Raw genomic sequence first — 21,603 nt, 5'->3', positions numbered from 1 at the left:
GTTACAAATGTAGGAATCTCAAGTGTCTGTCTCTGTGTTGGTCTTTTCTTCACAACTACTATTACACAGAGTGAATTAATATAATTAAGAAAATTTAGTGTTAATACTTCTCAAAGTGTTTTATTTCTGCCATTTTTCCTCTTGCATTTTATTCTCACCATTCCTATGATGTTATATCCAGAGTAGAAAAACGAGTAATATCCTTAAAACTATTCATCTACCACTAACAGCCAACTCTTACTTCATCTGCAATAACCCAGGAGGCTGGTACTTTTACTGTCTCTGTTTCAAAAGATAGTGAATGAAGCACCGAAGTTAAATTTGACCAATGTTCACACAATTGGGAAGTGGCAGACTGGGAATCTGAACCTCCGGCTCCAGCATCCATGCTAACTACCATAATTATAGTTTCTGACTCTCTTTGATGTCTTTCCACTGCACATTATATTTATGTAATGGACATTTTCATGGATTGAACTGTGTTTCCCCCAATTTTATATATGTTGAATCTCTAACCCTCAATGTGATTGTATTTGAAGATAGGGCCTCTAAAGAGGTCATGAAGGTTAAGAGGTCGTAAGGGTGGTGCTCTAAGCTAATAAAACGAGTGTCCTTACAAGCAGAGGAAGAGGCACCAAGGATGGCATGCACAGAGAAATGGCCATGTGAGGACACAGAGAGAAGGCAGCCATCTGCAAGTCAAGGAAAGAGGTCCCAGGGGAAACCAATAACGCTGCTGACACCCTGACCTTGGACTTCCAGCCTTTAGAATTGTGAGAGAATAAATTTCTGTGGTTTAAGCCATCCAGGCTGTGGTTCTTGTTATGGAAGCCCTAGAGAACTAATACAAAGTGAAGGAATTGAGAAAAGTTCTGATTCTGGTCTGCAAAGCCCTTTCTCTAAACCGGTTTTAACCTTTATTCATTCGGCCTTGTATTTACCATCCATAGCATTTAGCATTGACTAACAGTTAGCAGATACTTATTAAGCTTTGTGTCCAAAATTAAGAAAGAGATGGAAGAGGAAGAGGAGGAAGGTGTCAGACTCAGTAGAGTCCTTTTATTCTGTTCTAATACTGTTTATTCACATTTTTATTTTGCGATACTTGGGCCTCTCACTGCTGTGGCCTCTCCCGCTGCGGAGCACAGGCTCCGGACCCACAGGCCCAGCAGCCATGGCTCACGGGCCCAGCCGCTCCGCGGCATGTGGGATCCTCCCGGACCGGGGCACGAACCCGCGTCCCCTGCATCGGCAGGTGGACTCCCAACCACTGTGCCACCAGGGGAACCCTATTCACACATTTTTAAGTGACTAGTACCAGATTTGAAGATCACTCCCTGGAAGTTATTGCCTGAGTCACTCAACAGGACTCATTTCATTCAGTGACGTGAAAGAGTGGTCCCCTCTCTGCTCTCGCTGCACAAAGGGCAAAGATGCCCTGGCAACAGTTCAAAACTGCTTTAGGTGGTAAGAATCAATGATCTTGTTCAGGGCAAAGAAAATCCTAATTAGTTTTGCAATGAGCACCTGGGGCAAGAAAAAGGAGGAGGGAGGTTGTTTTGTTTTGAAAACTGTCATAACTGAGACATGTAAGCCTTTGGGAGATACAATTTCTTGACTCCAAAAATGACACAAAACAGGCAATTGAGCAAGCATGGTATGACATAAAGGGCATAGGCTTTAGATCCAAATATACCTGGGTTCAGATTCCTGCTCTACCCTCTGAGACTAAGTCACCTGAGGCTATATTATGGTCTCCAAATCCTCAATTAGCTCCTCTGGTAAATTAAGAAAGAAGTACCTACTTGAGAAGTTTGTTAAAAAACTGACCACTAATGCTTGAACATTCTTAATTCACTGCCTAAATCATGACCAGTAGCTATTATTACTGTTAGGTGTAGAAGACTCTTTCTTTGAACATATATGCTGCAGTGCCTTGCCTATTAAAAATAACTAAAAATACAAACTACATTTGTAAAATTCCAGGGGTTTTTTTGAGGGGTAGAAATATTTTTTTAAAATTTTGATGGATTTTCAGCACAGTAAATATTTCATAAATCATTAACTACTTTAGCTTAGTAAGACTGGAAGTGTATATGGTGGCAGAGAATCTTTAAACAGTAAAGAGCTATTGACAATTTAACATAAATAAGAAGGTAAAGCTTTCCTGCAATCATAAACTAATGGAAAAAATTTCTAAATTCTTAAGGTGTGATTTAAACTCATATTTTTATTTAAGGTCCACTGCTTAGGTGTAAGCCTTATGGTTTATTTGATGATTATTTTTTGAAAAATGAATCAATTAAGTAGTAATGTGAATTCCTTTGGCCATTTTTTATTCATAAGTATCAAAGAAGAAGGTGCACCTTCCTTAGTGATTGCAATTCATGTAGATGATTTTTCTTCTATGAAAAATAAGATCAGTTGAAAACTGCTTTTTTGTATTGTGGCTGAAGGGATGGTGTTTAAAGAAAGGTGGCTAATAACAGCCCAATTGTTGAATCAGGGCACTGCCTCCTGCCAGGCCAAAGATATAACAAAATAGGAGGTAATTTGACCTGCACACAAACCAAGTCTGCAGACAGAAAAGGGGAGAGTGTGATCAGAGGTGGGCCAAGGAGATAAATAGATTGGCATATGGAATGTGCTTTTATTTTGCCCCTGGAGGACACTTTATTTGATTACCTCATTAGTGAATTCAGTAGCATATATAATAAAAGAACAATTAAGAAATTCTCTTTATGAACATAACCTTTCCCTCTAACTTCTACAGCTAAGTCTCCAGGGAATAAAAAGATACTAGGCCTGCTTTCACATATAGGTAAAGAAAAGTGAAACCCTTAGAGAAAATTCAATTCAGTAAATGATTTACAGTGGGAGATTTAACATTTGCATGTTTTATTTCAGCATATCTGGAGAACCATGACGTGTTTAGTTTTAGTTTTGTATATCATTCCTCCAGAGTGATGTGCAGAAATCAATCATGCTGGTATGGACAGAATCTTGCCTACTCTTCACCACCTACCCATAGCTTCTAATAACCATCACATATGCAATAACTCATGCCTTAGTAAAAACTATTTCTACATGAACAAAAGGTATACAAAAGAAAGTCAACTGTTAATATCAGGTTATTAGCCAGAGAAGAGAAGAGCCAGGGACAAATTATAGAGTGAAATGTTCGATTCAGGCCTGACTCAGATAAGTGCTATGGAGAATGAGGGGGCAGGGGGTAGAGATTTATGATACTATTTTATTGGATTTTTAACTAGCATTTATTTCAATAGCTTTATAATCAGCTTTAGACCTTTACTTATTGACACATTGAGTGATTGCTTAATTTTTCAGTTGTATTGGATTGTATTGTATTAAGAACCATCATATACTATAATGATATTCACAAATCTTTCAAATTATCAACTGTGTACTTCACATTGAAGGATACCTAGCAAGTGGATGCAAATCTGTATTCATTGTATAAAGTGCAGGAAACCTCTTTTGTACTCTGTGAAATTGCTTTTTCTGGCTTTTCTCGTAATATGGCACTTAAGAAAATTATGTTTGTGGGCAAATATCCCATTTCTCCCAGACCCTATCAGGCCACCATGAGGACAGGGGATAACACTATCTCCCAGAGCTTTAACTCATAGCATTTTGGTGCACTGGTTGGGAAGTCCCACTCTCCTCTCTGGCCAAATTGCAATAAGATAATCTCAATAGCACTGTAAATACTTAAGTAGTGAAAGTTATTTGAATTAACAGAAAGATTAGAGATGTGGAATCCCAAACAACATAAAACAAACACAGCTCTACTCCTCATTACTTTAACTACATTAGAAAATAATGGAAATCTTGAGTTATTATGATTACTATACATCAGAGTTATTCTAGTCCAACTCTAATTTGAAATAAAATGAATTTCTGCTTCAGGAGCAGTAATACTTTCATAAACTAGGTTTCAGTACCTTCATTGCTCCTGAAATCTCTTAAGGATTTTTGATCTCGGGGTTAGTAGATGGATTGCTGACTAGGCACTAAAGACCTAAAAGGTGCATTGGCACAGACCATGACATCTAATTTTATCCTGAAGATAATACAAATAGATACATCACTGGCTGGCTTATTCAAAAAGTTTAGTTCATGGTGTTAGCAAAACAGGACCACCAGGACCTCATTCGTTCTAACCCTGGAATTAGAGAATCTGAAACAATGTGACATCTTTCATTAAAAGAAGACAAAGAAATACATTTAGATACAAAATGTTAAAGTGAAGTTATAATTCCATATCTTTGTAATCCATAACAATCCATAAAATGTTAGCAGAATTCTTATTGATCCAATAATTTGTGGCAAAATCACCTTATTTACAATCAAATCAAAGAAACTTACTCGAAATTTTTAATAATCAAATTTGGGTGTTTCTAGTCAAACTGTTTTCCACATATTTTTTTACAAAATGAAAGCATAATAAAAACCTCTAGCTAAGGGAAGCATTTATACATTCAAAAACAATCTGAGAAAAATACAGAGAATTATAATTGCTATGAAATTAATAATGCTAAATAACACTTGAATGAATTGAGCAGAAGCGTTAGACTATGAATAAAGTACCATGCCAACAATAAAGTAAAACTCCAAAATCCTCTGTTAATGTATAAAAAGAGAGTCACGATGAAGACAGTGTAAATAATCTGTTTTTGCTTCATCCAACCAGAAGCTTTCCTGCTGCCTGCCACCTCTGGAACAGCAGCATTAGCCCTGCACGACCAAATCATAGCCAATAATTTTAAACACAATAAATTTCCATGGCTTCGTTTTTAGGTGAGAAGACACCAAAGACAAGCAAGCAAATTCACTAAGCTCTTTAAAAACTGGTTCATTGTCCCAGAACACAACTGGTAAGAACACAAGTTGCATATTGAAGAACTTTTATCTTTTAAAAAATTATTAACAATTATTCTTTGTGCATTCTTTAGTATCTATTCAGATGTGTATAAATGTATGTGTTTATATATTTGCTTATATACATATGCATGTATCTGGAGGAATCAATGAGCCCATTGCCTTGAAATACAGAGTGAAGAGAAAAGGTGTTGGGAAACAAAGACTTATTCTTCACTCCTCACTTTTCTATAAAGGGGCAACTGTTCCCATGAGAAAGGATTTATTTGATTGGCGAGATTGAAAGAAGGAAAGGAAATGAGTTACCCACATTCATGTCAACATCTACATGACACAAACTATTTCTGCTTCCCCTGAGGAAATGAAGTAGGGAAAGCTCTGTCCCAATTGGAATTGTGTGTGGCTAGCCAGTGTCACCTGTGATAGGGCAAGTAAGTCTATATTATTTAGAAATACTATTAGGAAGCCTATTAAAACTACAAATATAAATCATGTTTGATAATCAAGCCTATTTTTTCAAGTGATAAAGTTAACTTTTATATCCATGTACCTGCCTTTTATGTCTATTGCTGGTTTCTTAGCTCAGGAGAGAAAGAAAAAAGTGTTATTGCTATACACACACGGACACACAAATTGTAGGCTTTGTAATAAAACATAAGTAAGTAATCAGAAGAAAAAATTATATGAAATCAACCACATGTGAATATATTTCAAGAACTTTAAAATATCCATATCCTTTAAGGGAGCAAGCACAAAATAATCGATTTATGAAAATAATAAATTTGAACAAAAATAATGTACAACTTTGATTATCATATCAGTATAACAAATATTTGTAAAAACTTTCTAAATGTCCAATAAGAGACTCTTTTAATAAATGGCAGTATATTCATAGCATAGACTGTGTATTCATAGAAAATATTCTTGTAAAAGAATTAAAGACATGGACAAACAACATTGTGTTAACTACATTAAGATACATGCAAGTATATTCATACAACTGAAAAAAATAAGGGAAAAATCATTAGTGATAGACTCTTGTGGAATAACATCATATTTAAAATTAAAGCAACTTGAACAGTAGTGATAGATAATGTCTATGTGTATATTGATTACAATAAGCATTCCACATGTTTCTACTTTTATGCAAATTTGCAGTATGAAGGGTGAAGTGGGGGCAGAAAAATATTTTATTTCTTTTCTCTCCACAACCTTGAAACTGTTTTAAAAATTGTACAAATCTACAGAGAGGAGAAAAATATTTTACCACAAAATAGCCACTTTATTTAATTACTGCATTGCTCCAAAATGCCAAAAATTACAAAGACTTAGTGAGGCTTTGATACTAAGATAAAAATATCACAAAATGCAAGAAGGTTAGGGTCTTTTTTAAATATATTTTTTAAATATATCGAAGAAGAAAATAAAATAAATTAATTATAATTTATAAATATAATATATATATAAATAATTTATTTAAATATATATATTTAATATATAAATAAATAAATTATTATAATCTTTAAATTAAAACAAAGTATTGAAGAGATTAAGTAGAACTAGTGCCAATAGATAGAATTAACAAGTTGCCAGACTTCAGCTTAAAAAGAAGACATTCTAACACTCAGTACTATATAAAGATAGAACTTGATACTCTGTGAGTAGTGAGCTCTTGGTCACTAAAAAAATTCACAAAAAGGCCAGATAACCAGTAATCTCAGATGTTTTATATTTCATTCATACACTGGTAATACCAAGAAAATATGCTCCTTAAAATTATTTCCAATAATGAGAACTTACAATTCAACAGGATTTTGAGATTAGAAGTCTGCCTTTGTAATTAATTTCCATGCATATCTTTAAAGAGACTGAGAACTCCTTAACCTTTCTTATATGGGAATAGAGATTTAGTGTTCTGCTGTGATTTAGTAGAACTTCCATAGGGACCAAGGGTTTTTGGAAGATGGGAAGAGGCAGCTGTGGGTGAAAATGTTCGTGGTAGGGAAGGATCACTGCTAATCCCCATTCCTTTAGCACCTTTTCTTTCAATCTCAGGATCACTAGGTCCTGAGAACTAGTCATAATAAATAGAAGGAGCACATTAAGTGAGAGGATATATTGAGTCCATCCCAGGTCTTAAGGGCTTAAGTTTTAGGGAAAAATGAGAATTTGGAGTACAGGACCTTCATGGGTCAGGTTACACTAAGTCAGAACTTATCAGGGTTCACGGGAAAATTAAAGGTTACCAGGTTGAGCTTTCCTCCCACATTGATGCTTTGATTATGCCTGTGGGAACTTCAGATTGTGAGACACTAGGGTGTCCAGAAAACTGAAAAATACACAAAGTAGATGACGACATCTTGCATAAGTTGTAAAATTTAATAAATAAATAAAAAGCCTATAAGGAGAAAATGGGCCAAAAATGTGGGCAATCAGAAGAGAAGGAGAATGTGAAAACTGGCTTACTGAATCCTGTGCTTTCTTGAGGCTAAAAAAACCACAAGTTGAATAAGTATTTTACTTTTTGCTCTTTGTGAAACAAATGTTGACCTTTCGTCTTTTGCTCTCCTTTATGTAGTCATTTTGCTGCAGACATCAGGTTTTACTATTAATTTTGCATTGGAAATGTGACTATATCCTAGCCGAAATGTATGTACGGAAGAGACAAAGTCTTACATATTTTATGACCCTCAGGAATGACTTATTCTACATATAGTCAGAGGCTAAAACAGAAACAAGGTAGAACTTACAGGGACACAGATCTACGTTCAATAGTTGAAGATATTTTTTAACAGAGTTGTCAAAAAGGAAATAGTTTTCTTTTTTCTTTAAGCAGTAGTAGGTTCTTCATTCCTGGAGGTATTCCATCAAAGACCAGAACACAGAGAGGTTATTTAGTTAATGCAAACAGGCACTCATTCAAAAAGTAAGTGAGCTCCTCTTTCATTTTATACTGTATTATATATGTAATGGGGATAAATCATGAACAAAACAGACATAGTCTCTACCTTAATGATGTTTCTACTCTAGGAGGGAAATATTGTCCACATATTTACCTAAATTGAAACTGTGATAAATGCAATAAAAGATTAATTATAGGGTGTAGGAGTGTTGAACCTGTTTTCCTAACCCATTTACCAGGAGGAAGAAAGCTGGTAGTAGACTGAGGCATCAGGGTTTATTTTCCTGAGGAAATGACATTTTAGTAAAGACTCGAAGGAAGAGTAGGAGTTGAGAGGAGAGGGAAATATACAACAAGGAAGGTAAAAAGCACATGCAAAGCCCCTGAGACACATATTCAGAAACAAAGTGATGAGTAATGGGTGGGAGAGGTAGATGAGACAAAGCTTGATGCAGGCATCAGGCTCTATCCTAAAAGCAGTGGGAAGTTATTGAAGGGTTTAACTAGATGAGTCAACTGATGTTTGTTTCCAAAGAACCAATTACTGGGTAAAATAATGTTCTTCAAGATTCTGCGGAATGGATGCACTTCATCCTACCAGTTACACCTTGGGCAATTCAGGCCCCTATACCCTTGGGCAGAACTAGCTTCCATTTAAAAACAAAACCAAAATATCCTTTTTCATTGATCTTGTGTTATGCCTAAGGCTTTAAATCTGTGTATTCATAATATTTAGAATAGAAAGAGGCTTTAGACATCATCCCATCTAATCTTTCATCTTCGGAGACACATCCAGGAGGTTTCTGGAGTTGCCCAAGACCACCTGTTGTTAAGTGCAAAGCTAGAACCAGAAACTGAATCTCCAAATTTCCATCCAATCTTGTTATTAATCAATGTTGTTTTTTTATTAATGATTAGTGATTATAATAATTCTGTAATGTTTATTAGGCAGTCACATTTTAAATTTGAGGTCTTAGGCTATTGTGATTTTATTTTACAACTTAGAACTGTTAAAAAGTTATTCTAATGGCCTTCTTTGGGTATTCTAAATATTGTGAGAAAAACTTATATAATACCTTGAAATTAAATTACAGTAGTTATATTAGCCATATCATGCCACTTGTTTAAGCATCTTTATTCAGTCTAACATATTTGTAACATAAAAAGCTACCATATTCTTAATAGTAATCTGGACTCCAGTTGTAACTTTCTACGCATAAATGCATATTTTTTCAATATCTACTCTTATCAACTTTCAAAGATGCAATACAGTATTATGAATTATAGTCACCGTGCTATACATTACATCCCCATGATTTATTTGTTTTATAACTGGAAGTTTGTATCTTTTGAGTACCTTCACTCATTTTGCCCACCTCGTCACCCTCCACCTCTGGCAACTACCGATCTCTTCTCTGTATTTATTGGTTTTGTTTTGTTTGTTTGTTTGTTTTTAGACTCCACAGTGAGATCATACAGTATTTGACTTTCTCTGTCTGACATTTCATTTAGTATAATGCCCTCAAGTTCCATCCACATTGTCGCAAATAGCAAGATTTCCTTCTTTTTTTTTAATGGCTGAATAATATCCCATTACATACATACATGTACATAAAATTACCTACAGGGGGAAAAACATGCACTGTTTCAAAGGTCTATTTTCCTATTGTATAAAGATGCTCCTCAACTTACAGTGGTGTTACATCCTGATAAACCCATCCTAGGTTGAAAATGCATTTAATATACCTAACCTACCAAACATCATAGCTTAGCCTAGCCTACCTTAAATGGGCTCAGCACACTTACATTAGCCTACAGTTAGGCAAAGTCATCTAACGCAAAGCCTAGTTTATAATAAAGTATTAAATATCTCAATTAATTTATTGAATACTGTATTGAAAGTAAAAAAAAAAAATGGTTGCATGGGTAAAGAATGGTTGTTTATACTTGTGTTTACCCTCACTGTTGCTGCCCAACACCACAAGAGAGTATTGTACCGTATATTGCTAGCCTGGGAAAAGCCTGAAATTCAAAATTCTAAGTACAGTTTCCACTAGTTAATATGACTTTTGCACCATTGTAAGGGAATCGAACCATTGTACGTTGGGGACTGTCTGTATGGAGTAACTGTGAGGTTTATCATATCAATGAAATTGTTGTATTTAATTAAATATTGTATAATTTTCTCATGGTTCCCCAGCAGTCCCCTGACCAAAGCTGTTCTTTATGTCAAAATAAACATGAACGTTGAGAATTTGGTCCAGGTTTCCCTCTTTCCTTTGGCTGTGTAAGTGTAGAGCCTATAGGAAGGTAAAGGTTTTTATGACACTAATTTTTACCCTCTTTCTGGTCTTGGTTGATGTCATTGCATTTACTTAACTTCTTCTCTCTCTCCTATTTTTTCTATGCCAACTTCATGTATTTTTTCTCTTCCTTTAAGGAGTTTAAGTGTTTTCTGGAAAGAGGTGGAGAATAGTTAATAATAAAGAACATACACAAATAAATAAGGAAACTCTAAACTTAACAATAGAAAAAAATGTGCAATGGTCATTATTCACGGAAGAAAACAGCAAATGGTTACCAAAGTGTAAAATAGTTAACCTTACCAGGAATGCTAAAATGTCCACACACACTTAGATAATTTTACAGAAGTAATTTTTAAAATGTGTATCTTTCATTGTTGCTGTGTGGCAAATTATATCTTTCAAAAATGGACAGAGTAGTTTTTCCCTTCCTATATGTGCCTTTAGAACCTTGCCACTCCTGTCAAGAGGTGGGGTCTGGAGTCTATTTTGCTTCCTCTTGAAACTACAGGGGACCTCGTGACTGCCTCAACCAAATTAACATCACAAGATGATATGGTTTTTTTTTCTCTCTCTCTCTCTCCTTGGAAACTAACCACACTGTTACGAAAAAGGCGGGGCCACACGGAGTGAGTCCATGAGATCCACGTTCCTGTTGACAGTCTCGGGTCTCAGCCTACAGTCAGTATCAAAACCAAACCATGTAAGCGAGAGAGCCTTCATGTGATTTCAGCCTGGCCTTCTAGCCAGACACTGGGTAGAGCACAAACGAGCTATTCTCACTCAGCTCTTCCTGACCCAAATTGCAGATCCATAAGCCAAATAAATATTATCATTTCTTTAAGCCAGGATTTCTTGGCTTTGCCCTACTGATATGTTGGATGGGACAATTCTTTGCCTTGGAGAGCTGTCCTGTGCATCAAAAGGATGCTTAACAATATCCCTGGCCTCCTGCCAGTAGCAATCCCTTCTCAAGTCATGACAATCAAAAAATGTCCCTTGGGAGGCAAAATCACTCCCAGTTGAGAATCACTGCTTTAAGCCACTAAGTTTTGGGATTGTTATGCAGCCATAGTGATCACTTGTCTCTCCCTGTCCTGGACATTGTCCTCCACCAACATCTCCCACTTAGTTAATTTATCCATGCTATGTAACTAAATGTACATAAACATCTATAGATAGTACATGCACACATACCACATAGGGCTATTTTTAACATTATTTTACATTTTAACATAATTTTACAAAAGAATGGAAAGATATATAGATTTGTCTATATAATATTTCTTTTCTCATTCAGTGATACCTTGTAGAAGCTAAGTAAACTGGAACAATTTTAACAGATTTATTGGCTATAAAATAATACATTGGATATATAATATTACATAATATATTCAATAATTTCTCTTAATGAAAATTTAGATTATTTTCATATTTTTTGTTTCTATAAACATTACAGATTTAACTTTCCATGCATATATCCTGATGTAGTGCCAATTTATTTCTTAGAGGTAGATTTCCCGGAGAGTATTTGTTGAGTCAAAGGTCTTATAATTTTAATAGATGCTGCTAGACGCTTCTTTTTTTTTTTTTTTTTTTTTTAAGAAGATGTTGGGGGTAGGAGTTTATTAATTTATTTTATTTATTTTTGCTGTGTTGGGTCTTCGTTCCTGTGCGAGGGCTTTCGGTCTAGTTGTGGCAAGCGGGGGCCACTTTTCATCGCGGTGCGCGGGCCTCTCACTATCGCGGCCTCTCGTTGCGGAGCACAGGCTCTAGATGCGCAGGCTCAGTACTTGTGGCTCACGGGCCTAGTTGCTCCGCGGCATGTGGGATCCTCCCAGACCAGGGCTCGAACGCGTGTCCCCTGCATTAGCAGGCAGATTCTCAACCACTGCGCCACCAGGGAAGCCCTAGACGCTTCTTTTTAAATTGGCTGCAATACTTCACATTTCAACTATCATCATACAACTACTTCTATTAGTTGAGAATATTTTATGTCCCTCATAAGATTATATATATATACATATATATATATATTTCATATATAATTTCATATATACTTCAAATATATATATATTATATAGGTCCTACTCTACTCTGTTAATTTCTAAGTATTTTCAGTTGTGTGTATGTGCTATTATCAGTGAGGTTTTTTTTTTCCTCTCTCTTTCTACTTCTATACGCTTCAGAGCTAAAGAGAAAACTATTTCTTTACATATATCTTATACCCAAACTCCTTACAAAGTCTCATTATAATTTTAGAACCTCCTGGGTTGGATACAATCATATCAACAACAGAAAGAAATGAAACTCTTTCTTTTCCAATATCAATACTAATTTTTTTCCTTACCTTTTTGCCTTTTTTACACATCCAGCCAACACTGAAAACTAATGACAAAAGCAGGCCTCCTCTGACCTTAAATAAAATTACTTTAAAGCTTTGCTGTTTATAAAAATATATTGTTTTATTTGTATAGTCAAGAATTAAATTTAGTATTTTATTTTCTTTCTGATTTTATTTGGTGTTATTACTAGAATGACCACTAAATTTGATCACATTTATTTTCAATATCTCTCTCTATAGATTTTCTGATATTTTCCATATTACTTTAATATACCTAGAGTATCTATAATTTAAATATTTGATAGAAATCACCTGTGAACCTATCCAGTCCTTCAATATTTTTCAATTATAATAACCATTTAAAAATTTCCACTAATTTTTCATTCATTTGTGGTAATTATATATTTTTCCCCCAAAATCCATTTTTTTAGGTTTTCAAACGTGTTGCCATTGAACGTGTTGCCATTGAATTGCATATCATAACATTTTATTATTCTTTTAATATCCTCTGCAGTTAGGTCTTATCTTCTCTAATGGTGTATATTTTACTTACATTCTTTTGTTCTTAATCAGGTTTATGGGGGATTTATCATTTTTATTAGACATCTAAAAAAAAAGAAACTTTTGATTTATTTATATTTTGTACTTTTCCTCAATTGCAATCGAGATTAAAATCATGTCCACATCACAGGGTTATTATGGTGAGGATTAAATCAGTTAATGTTCAGGAAGTGCTTAAATTTACTTAAATTTCAAAAGAAACATATTAAAGGTTTTTATTATAATTATATTTTCATCAAGTTGCCAATATTCTAATATATGGCTCTTTATATATTTAGCTACTGTATTGTTTGTGCTACAAAGGTCTATAACTGTATATCTTCTTCACCAAATGTGTCTTTTATTAATACATGAGTCCCCTTTACATATTGCTTAGTGTTTTCAATTGTAAAGTACACTTTCTGACATTAATATTGCTATGTCTTCTCTCTCAATTGCATTTACTTTCAGATTTTCATTACTTTTTTTCACTCTGATTCTTATAAATAGCATAGAGCTGGATATTTTAAAATCTAGTTTAAAAACATGCGTTTTTAAGGGAGATTATAGTCCATTCCCAACTTAAATAATGATTGATAAGACATTTTATATCTTTCTTTTTGTTTTATGTTATTTATCTGATTTACTATTTTTAACATTATTTGTACAATGTCTATTTTATTTTCATATCGATGAACATGGATCATTCCAAGATCCAAGAAATCAGAAGAATTAATCTTTATTTTTACTAAACAACTTTCTTGTTCTGTGAAGTTAACCATTTTTTTTTAATCCATAAGGCACAAATAGTAGCTGCCTTTGCTTAGCTCTTGGGATTACTGGCATGATGAAATAATCTATCTATCTATCTGTATGTCTATCTATCTATATTTGAAAAATATAAATTTTTAAGGGGTCAGCAATACCTTAAGGAAATATTAATATAAAAGCAATTAACATATTAAAAGGTTATGTAAATTTATTCTGTTGTACAGCTGACAAAAAAATGTTTTTACTAAATAATGTATATAATCCAGCAGAGGTTTCTACACTATTTTTTAAGTTAATAGACTTTACTTTTTGCTCAGTTTTAACTTTACAAAAAAGTTGAGTAGAAAGTACAGAGTTCCTATATACTCCCTCTTCCCTCCCCCCTCCCCAAAATTACCCCTATTATTAACATCTTCCATTAGTGTGATATGTTTACTACAATTGTAGTTAATCTATAATCATCTATATTATCTAGTTCTGTCAGCATGGCAATCCTCTAGGGTAGTCATACTTATCATTTCTAACTACTGAGGAATTGAGCCATTTATCCAATGTCACACAGGTAAGAGGTGAAACAAAGGTTTTTCAAACCACGTAGACTGAGTCTAGCCAAAGCTGTGAAACTCTAAATGATATACCGATTCTCACTGACTTAATGGTTTACCTTAGGAAAGCATTATGCTTCCTCATTCCTTCTTTCCATTCCAATAAGATAAGATTTTAAAAATATTTTCATTTCCCTCAACTTTATTCTCCTCTGCCCCTCTCAAGAGACCTTTAAAATGCTTTTACACTCTATTTGCCTACCACCTATTAGATTTTGCTGAGATAATTTACAATGCTTAGTTCTCAACTATTATTCACACCAATGCTTTTTTCCCATCACAAATAAACTGAAATATTATTTTTCCTAGTAAAAATAAAATTAAGTGTTGTCAAAGCTATAGTCACACAAGTGTTAGTTGATATAACATTTCTGTAAAGCAGTTTGGTGATAGATATAAAGAATATTTACATAGTAATACCTATTTACTCATTAATTCCAATTTAAGAACATATTATAAATAAATATTCAGAAATTGACAAAATTTAAATGAAAATATGTTTCTCACAACATTCATTGTGAAAATATGAAATTTACCTAAAATTCAACCAAGAGCTGAATGGTTTAAATTAACATATATCCTTATAAAGGGATTTTACCCATCCATTCAAAATAACATATAAAGAATTCAATCACACTAGAAAAATTTTAACTATGACTTCAAAAAAATGTATAAAAGGTGTTACCATTGGCATAAACTGAGTAAATAATAAGTAGAATCCTTCTGTATTATTTCTTGAAACTGTTTATCAAGCTATGATTATCTTAAAATAAAAAAGTAAAAAGAAATGTATACAAAACCACATAATCAGATAGTAATTATATATAAATTCAAAATAGTTCTGTCTGAACTTCGAGATAATTGGTTATTTAAAAATTATTTTTAGTTTGGCATATGCCAAAGATTTTACATTGGTTATATATTATTTTAAAATCAGGTTTCTGCCCCTTACTCTTTTATTCTTTTAAAGAGTTATTACATTCTTTACAATGAAATAGGATTTAGTACTGAGTCAGCTAAAACCATACTGCCCTCTATGGGATTTTTGCTGTTCCACAGAAACTGTTTTCATTTATTTATTTATTTATTTATTTATTTATTTATTATTTATTTATTTATTTATTTACTGTGGCCCAGAGATTTGCACAGTGATATTTATTTACATAAATGAAACCTATGTGGAAAGCTATGGGTGAAAGGAATATACATTAAAATGACCAAGAGAGTCATGTGGAAAACTAAATCAGTGTCTTTGATATGATAAGATTGAACTCACTACAATTTAATATAGAGTACATGCCTAGTAGAAGAAGTAAAACCTGAAGTTTACAGAAAAAAAAACATTATGAGTTAAACAAATTCAATTCTTTAAAGCATTGATTTAAATGTTGACTGGTCAATAACTTTGAAAAACAAATGGAAAAAAAATGCAGTAGTTGTAGACAATTTGGTATTCACTTTGTAAAGGCTGTGTGGGCTCTTTGCCCTATGTGTACCACTTGGTCAATACACAGAGAGATTCATTTAGCACCAGAGGTGGAGGGAACATCTGAGACACTTTGGTCCATTTCTTTCATTTTACAGACAGAGACACTCAGCAGCAAAGAGATCATGGGAGTTTTCTAGGCTCTCACTAGACACCCTAGCAGAACTCTTTCCTGGACACACTTCTTCATATTTCTAGGCCAGTACAGTCTTTCCACTACACAGAAATACTATTTTCTGTTTCTAAGCTGTATAATGTCTGCCTGTTTGTTTCTATGTCTCCTTATACCAGACTTTCTCTGGACTCCCTTTTCTTCTTTTACACTGAAGATTTGAAGATTTCCTTTCCTCTTCTGTTTTCCCTTCAGCATTGCCTCAAGCTTGCTTAGCTGTTAGATTATCCAAGTTCAAGAATCTACTGAGGGGTTCTATGGCATAAAAATGATACTCACATCTCTTCCTATTCAAAATTTAATATATACAACATCTGTGGAGTAGATCACATAAAATATGCATTATCTAGATATTGAATTAAGTCAACCAAGACAGAGAGAATTTGGACTTTGGATTCTCTAAGTTGCACCTCTGTCTCCTAGTAGATGTGAGATTGTGAGCAAATTACTAAATCCCTCTGAGCCTCAATTTCTCTATAAATAGATTACCATGTGTTTTGCATAACTGTGGTGAAGAATAAATGAAATAATGACTTTAAATATCCAGTGAGTCCTGGTAGGCACTTAATACATAGTTTCCAAAATAATCAAATACTTAATGAGAGTCCAAAATTCATCATACATTAATCCTATCAAGATAAACAAAATATCTTCACCTATTCTGTATGTTGCCTTTGCACTCCTATTGGCATCTTTTGATGTCCAGAAATTCTGAATTTTAAAATAACTCAATTGATCAATATTTCCTTCATGGTAATTCCTTTGTGTCTTATTTTTTAAATCTTTGGCTACCCCAAGGTCATAAAGATAGTCTCCTATCTTTTCTTCTTAAGGATTTACTGCTTTACGTTGTACACTTATGTCTGCAGTCTCTCTGATGTAATGTTTGTATTGTGTAAGGTGGAGTTTAAGATTCATCTTTCTCCACATAGTCAATTGATCCAGTATATTTATTAAAACAATTGTTCTTTTCCTCCACTGCACTGCACTGTCACTATTGTTATAAATCATAAATCAAGTTAAATCTACTGTGTATTTCCTATTAATCTACTCATGTCATCGTTTTTTTTCCTCCAGTACCACACTGTTTTAATCACTATAATTTTATATTAAGTTCTTGAAATCTTACAGTTTTGTTCTTTTCAAAAGGCTATCTGACTATATTCTTGTCCATTTACATCTTCAGTGTCAGCCTGTACAATCCTACTGGGGTTTTGGTTGGGATTACATTGAATCTGTGTATCATTTGGGAGAGAATTCTTATTTAACAACACTGAGTCTCATAAACACAAACATTGTGTAGCCAAATGCAAAATTATTAATAAAATAATACCCCTGGAGACAGAAAGAATATAGGATTCAACATCCAGAGAAAGGATAGAGATTAGAGCTTCAATAGGAAAAGGGCCTAATTGGTAATAAAAAGATATGGAAGAATATTGATGTGACATACTTTTTGATAGAAAACTGAGGAAGTACCTACTTGATAATTTCTAATTTCTTTTTAAAGGAAACAATCAATCTACTAAAAGACAAAGATACAAGCTTGTGGAAATCTATGAAGGTTCAAAATTGCCACAAAAGAGAGAGAAGAGGGAGCTGATCATCAGATAAGGGTTCAAATAAAGAGAATGACTTTGGAGGGGTAGTAAGTAAATTATGTGACCAGTACCATATGAGTAAAGAAAAATAAGGATGTTTGAATTGATCTCTATTTGAGGGTTTGTTAAAAAGTTTTATAGGAACTTCAATGTAGTGACAGATTTGAAGGCTTTAGTAAAGAAATGGTAGAAATGTTGGATCATAAAGAAAAATGTCTCAAGAGGATTGAAAGACTTAGAACAGAAGAGTTAAGAAACTAGGTACCTTACTGAAGTCAGAGAGCAAGCATAGTAAGAACAAGTAAACAAAGTACTGGAAAGATAGGGGATTATTGTCAGAAAATGGGAAAACATGGATTTTTGAAGGATGTCCCAAAACTACTTAAATGTATTTTGATCTCTTCCTCTTGAATACAGTATAGGTCTTACTTTAGCCATCCTTTTGGAGTACTCATTTGTAGAATAATTTGCTGGACTTGGGTCCCTCTTGTGAGTAACTGAAAGCTCCTGGGTAGGAAGGTGAGTGGTGGAAAGAAAGGGAAGTTGTGGGAGAGGTGAAAACTATCAACTGTACTTGGTGTAATTAGAGCTTTAATAACGTGTCTTAGAGATCAGCTGGTTACAGCACTTTATACATTCTGAAGGAAGGATGAGGAGGCCAAAAGTTGCACATCCTATTTAAGAATGATACATCGTGACTGTTTTAACTAACAATCCCATTGCCAGTCCATTATCATGAACTGGAGTGGGGCAGGAAATAAAGGTTTATTGCCTTGTTATGACATTTTCATGTTCTGCATTGTCAGTAAACTTTATTGAGACAGGTGACAAGAATAAGAGAATAATTGTTAAGTGACATTTCTTTACTACAGTTTCCTAACCCTTAATGCTAACCTTCTTATTTTCTCCTTTATCCCAATGACCCGTCTCTCATCTCTATACCTCTTTCATTTAAAAAATTCCACATCCCCCAAGTTCCTTGCTTTTATTCTACTCTGGGCCTGCTTGGCTCAAATCCAAGTCCATAGTGTAGAGTAGATTGTTCTGTGACCTAGGAGTCAGGAAATTTGAGCTGATACACTTGATATACCAGTGACCTTATATAAGTGATATACCAGTGTGACCTTAAACAAAACATTTTCTCTGTGGACCTTTAGTTTTCCTATTTGTAAATAGAATGGATATTGGAGTTGACTATCTCCATGGTTCCTTTGAGCCACTTTAGAGGATACACTAAAATTTCCACATCTTTGTCTCTCCCAAATCCTTTGCCAGTGAGCTGTTGCATCCTTCAGACACTAGAGGGGGCTTCCTGAAGACTTTTCCAATATATCCAGATTCAAGGAAGGGATGACTGCCTCTAAATGGCAATCCAAAAGAGAAATGTGATTTCACTTTTTAAATAAAGTAAATGTGAAAGAAATATATGTGGCAGCAATTATAACATTTTGTATTAATATGACTTTCTAACATGAGACTAAATTTATTTTAAATACCAACCAGGTCTAGACTTTTCTATCCTCTATCTTTAAATTTATGAAAATATTTAAACCAATGAAAGAGAGTGCAATCATGAGTAGGATTCTGAAAGCCATTGTTCATAACTAAGATATCTTTTTGTTTGATGATATTGTAAAGAGAGTTACGATTGTCCTGTGTATTTTTAAGAGCATGTTGTAGAAAATAAAGAAATGCAATTTGATAAAGATTCATTTAAAAATAAAAATATTATGAACTCTTTTCTTAAATTCCAAAGAAAGTAGGCTTGTGAAATTTATGATGAACAAATAAAGATCTATCCATCGTCTTAAGGATAATATAGATTGAGGTGAGATGTTAATTTGCATTTGTTTTATTTTTTTTTTTTAATTAAGAAACTGTCTAACATATCTTTAGATCAAGGAGAGCTGACATTAATCTGATTCTTTGCTTCTCTTGTAGAATATTTTCTTATTCTCTTGGGATCTGTTAGGTTTTTATCTTTTTTTTTTTGCGTTACGCGGGCCTCTCACTGTTGTGGCCTCTCCTGTTGCGGAGCACAGGCTCCGGACGCGCAGGCTCAGCGGCCATGGCTCATGGGCCCAGCCGATCCACGGCCTGTGGGATCTTCCCGGACAGGGGCACGGACCCATGTCCCCTGCATCGGCAGGTGGACTCTCAACCACTGCGCCACCAGAGAAGCCCTAGGTCTTATCTTTGATATTCTTATACTTCAATATGTTTTTAGGTGTTGGGATTTTTTTTTCTTCTTAAGATTTGAATCTTTACAATGCTTTTCAATCTGAGATCTTATGGCTTCATTATGAGGAATTCTCAGTTATTCTTTTCACTAATTGCTTCCTCTACATTCTTTTCCTTCATTTCTGGTATTCCTACTATAAGAATATTAACAAGTCTCTAACTTCCATTTCTTTATTAGGCTGTATCCATTCTCTTACCCATTCCTTTCAGTTCTTTTTTAAATTTCAGCTAATATATTTTTGATAACCAATATCTCTAACTGATTCTTGCTTCTTGTTTTCCAACATCCTCCCTTATATTTCTAAGAATATTTATATCCGTGTTTTAAATAGTTGTTTTCTCTATTCCATCAGCTCTATGGTCTCTAGTATCAGGTATTTCATTTATTATCCCCCAGAATATTTACACTCCTCAGAAGGTGCAAGGATTTTTATTGTGAACTCATCATTATTCACATGAGACTCTTAGCTGCCTTTTGTGACTATAATATTTCAAGGTTGGGATAGCTATGGTTGTTTTCCGTCCATTAAGTGTGACTCTGCATTTGTTCTCTTCTTTTTCTGATCTATAAAAGTTTTGATGAGGGAGCATAAGACAGAGCCCCGCATTTTAATAATGCTTGTATAAAGATGACAAGTCAACTGATTTATTTGATAGTATTTCATTTCTTATTCAGGTATGAAAATTATGTTATCATTTAATGTTTTCTCTCTCCCTCCCTCTCATTCTCTCTCCCACTCTGAAAATGTTGTTCCTCTAGCTTGGAGCACGATTTTTCTATTCTGAAGTCCATAAAGCCCATATATTACTGGGTGTTAGTAAAATAGATAAAATATATTCAATGGAATTATTGATGAATACAAATATGACAAAGATTTTATAAAAGGAAAAGTGCTATGAACAGTTTGCTTAATTAAAGTTGACTTATTACATAATGTCTGTGTGAAAAAATACAGATTAGGTATAAGAATACTAAAACTAAACTGAAAAGATAGGGATATAAATCCTCAATCTGCTTTTTATTAATAGTTTGAAATTGGTTAAGTTCCAAGACCTTAGAACTTCAGTTTTTAAGTGTATAATGTATGAGTAATAATTCATTTCTTCTCCTCTGATTTTACTTGTTAAAACATTGTACACACAGACAAAAAGAATATGCCAATGAGGGAAAAGTGCATGTATGTGTGTGTGGTGTGTGCTCTAATTTGGTTGTTCACCTGATAATCCCCAATACAGGGTTGCTCTGGTAAAATATGATGGAGGAATGCATTTAGGCTTGAATATCTGTCAGCGTCCTTTGAATCTAGAATGGCCAGTTTTGTGGTACAAGCTACATTCACTCAGCTGGTTACATAAACATTTGTAACTATTCTGTGTCATCTTACAGCATGGACAGAACAGAGAGAGTGAATGTAGGGTCTGCATTGCAAGAGTAGACCTAACAGCTATGTGACTAGGTGTGCTTTACACATGGGAGTAGAAAGCATGGGAGTTCAAGTAAAGGAGAGAGCAGGATATCTGCCTGCTTCTTACAGAAATGAAACCTTGCCTATCAGCAAAATACAAGCCAATTACTGATGTTCAGAAGAGTCCATGATCAACCCCTCTTCCTATGGATGGAAACCAGAAAGGGAGTAAGAAAGAAGTTAGAGCTGTAGACAGTGTCCTTTTCTATGGGTTAAGGCAGATATATGAAGAGAAGAGTAGAGATTTTTCTTTTCCTTCCACGACAGTGA

This window comes from Monodon monoceros, unplaced genomic scaffold (assembly GCF_005190385.1).
Source record: "Monodon monoceros isolate NGI ecotype Baffin Bay Population unplaced genomic scaffold, NGI_Narwhal_1 Super_Scaffold_11, whole genome shotgun sequence".
Lineage (NCBI taxonomy): Eukaryota > Metazoa > Chordata > Mammalia > Artiodactyla > Monodontidae > Monodon > Monodon monoceros.
This window is presented reverse-complemented; position numbering follows the sequence as displayed.